The sequence below is a fragment of the Pseudophryne corroboree genome, chromosome 7 (assembly GCF_028390025.1).
Source record: "Pseudophryne corroboree isolate aPseCor3 chromosome 7, aPseCor3.hap2, whole genome shotgun sequence".
In the NCBI taxonomy this organism is placed as follows: domain Eukaryota; kingdom Metazoa; phylum Chordata; class Amphibia; order Anura; family Myobatrachidae; genus Pseudophryne; species Pseudophryne corroboree.
Genome location: NC_086450.1, coordinates 56,712,800 through 56,715,589, shown reverse-complemented (window position 1 = coordinate 56,715,589; position 2,790 = coordinate 56,712,800). Strand labels below are relative to the sequence as shown.

The 2,790-nt window shown below is 39.2% G+C and overlaps 1 pseudogene; it reads right to left on the bottom strand.

Annotated features, from left to right (window-relative positions):
- Positions 1-1,698: 1,698 nt before the first annotated feature.
- LOC134946379 (5S ribosomal RNA) lies at positions 1,699-1,816 on the bottom strand (annotated as a pseudogene).
- Between the last annotated feature and the right edge of the window lie 974 nt (positions 1,817-2,790).

Here is a 2,790-nt window from a genome sequence, read left to right as displayed (position 1 = left end):
CTGTATTTGATCCAATAACATCTGTAGTTAGATGTGCATTTAAATTTGCTTGTGTTTAGTGTTACATTAGGCATGTTTATATGCATTTTGCTACACTTTTTTCTTTTACCAATAAATGTACATTTTTCCACCACCCTTACCAACATTTTTTTTTGTCCTCAACCATTTTCTCTGCTATGTTTACAATCCAAATCCAAAAACATCTGACCACCAAAACACAACATTGTGACTTTGTGTAGCTGATTGGTCCTGCAAAATGTGGTGAGTTAAGTGTATCAATCTATCTCTGTCTCTTGTATTCTCTCTTTCTCTATGTGTGTGTGTGTGTGTGTGTGTGTGTGTGTGTGTGTGTCTCTCTCTCTCTCTCTCTCTCTCTCTATATATATATATATATATATATATATATATATATACTAAATTTTCATATTAAACCATAACTAAAATATTAAACATATATATATATATAGAAAATGGGGGAATAAAGGTACCGGCGACTAGTGTGATTTAAAATGCAAAATTGTTAAAAGACTGATTTAAAAGCCAAAGAACTATAAAATGATAAAAACAAGTTTTATTGAGCACACAAAATTATTAGTAAAAATCCTGAAGTTATAAAAGCGTCTTAGTAAAAGTATAAGGAGATAAAACTTAACTTTTAAAATAGGCACAGGGGGGTCACCACAGGGAGCCCAACGCGTTTCGTCACAGCTGACTTCTTCAAAGGGTAAGGACAGAATGAAATGATATGCCTATTTATAGCACTGTTGGGCTGTTACAGGGTTGATGATGTCATAACACGTCATGTGATATCATTAACATATGAGGTGTATAAAATCGCAAGGACACTCAATTAGTATACATATAAAAACAACAGGGAGTATTAAGACCTAACTGGCATAAAAAACGAGTGGTTTAGGAGTTTATAAAGTGTTCTAATAGTCCAGTATTGTACTTTTTCTATTAAATTGCGGCACTTCCGCCACACTTCCGGTGACGGAGGGCCGCGTCACGTGATATCGGGTATTTCCGCCCCACTTCCGGGTATGTTCGTGCGCATGCGCCGACGGCGTCATCCATTCATTCTGCTGTGGTCTCTTCAGTTCACAGCAGCTCTAGTTCTGGTCTCCATGTTAGCATATGTATATTGCATAGCGGCGGCCATTTTGGGGATGATGTTCTCCATAGAATACATGCGGAATCGCGGTGGCCATCTTTATGTAGCCCCTGGAGACACACTTTCTTATTTCATCGGTAGCCATGGAAACCGGACCATGCAACGAGCAAAGAAGGAGAAAATGGTGAAGGCTCATGTACTGATTCAATTGTATATACAAATAAACATATATATACATATATACAACCAAATAAATATAACAAATGAGTATTTTTAAATATTTTTAAATATGTATAGACAAGAATTGATTATCTTAATAAGAGATACCTAATAAGTAAAACAAGCTGATATTTAATGTGCTATAAGATGTAGGTGGCTATTAAATGCATGTGAGGCATGGGAATTATGAGAAGTATTCATTAACTCATAGTGAGGAAGGGTTTGAAGTGATACGTGAATATTTAGTGAGTAAAACATAATGCACTGGTGACAGTGTGGTGCATCCTGGATGTATTAATAAAGTGATCTGGTTAGCAACTTATGGTGTTGATTAGGTCACTAGATAGCTCGATGTTATTTTTCCGTCCTTACAGTACCTAATATTCCCAGGCAGTCCCCTCCCTGGTACTGATCAGGCCCAAACACTGCTTAGCTTCCAAGATCGAACGAGATTGGGCGTACCAGTGTGGTTTGACTGTACTTGAGAGGTAAACATCTTAATGTCATGACCCAATCGCACATATTACACACACAAAACCAGTTTGTTCGCATGCTTTAATGAAAGGATACATGAGTGAGTGAAAGGTGAGAAGGGACGTGCGGGGAGGGCATATACAGTGGGTGAGTAGTACGAAATAATGTAGCACCTCACAAAAAGGGTGCAATTTCATAGCTCTCATTCAGACCCACCGGTTGTAGGGTCTGGAGCTGGAAGATCCAATACATCTCTCTTCTAGAGAGTTTGTTTGCGAGGTCTCCTCCTCTTTCCCCCAGGCGCACCAGCTCAATCGCTTTAAATGTGAGGTCCTCTGGATTAGAGTTATGGTGTGAAGTGAAATGTCTGGAGACCGTATGGCTCTCCACCTTGTTTTTTATATTCCTTATATGTTCCTGGATCCTCATCTTAAGTGGTCTCTTAGTTTTGCCCACATACTTCTTCCTGCAGGAACATTCCAGCAGGTAGATGACGGACACGGTATTACAGTTCATGAATTCCTTGATAGTGTAGATTTCCTTTTCTTCCATATCGCTGAAGGTTTTCCGGTTTGGATGTAGGAACTTGCAAATGTTGCATTTCCCGCATTTGAATGAACCCACACATCTAGGCATAGCAGAGCTCTTGGTAGACTTCTCTTTAAGTAGGCTGGGTGCAAGGTGGTCTTTTAGGTTCCTGGATTTTTTAAAAATGATGACTGGTTCGGGCGGTAAAAGGTCTTTGAGGACAGGGTCCATGAGTAGAATATTCCAGTGGGTCTTGAGTGATCTCCTGATGTTCTTCTCATGTTGATTATAGGAAGTGATGAAGGCTACCGAGTCTTTCTTGGGGTCTCTTATCTTATATTTCAGAAGTTCATCCCTGTTGATCTTCCTTGTTTTTTCCAGGGCTTTCTCCACGATATGTTCGGGGTACTCCTTATCTTGGAACCTCTTACTGTAGATTTTGAGTTGGTCATCAC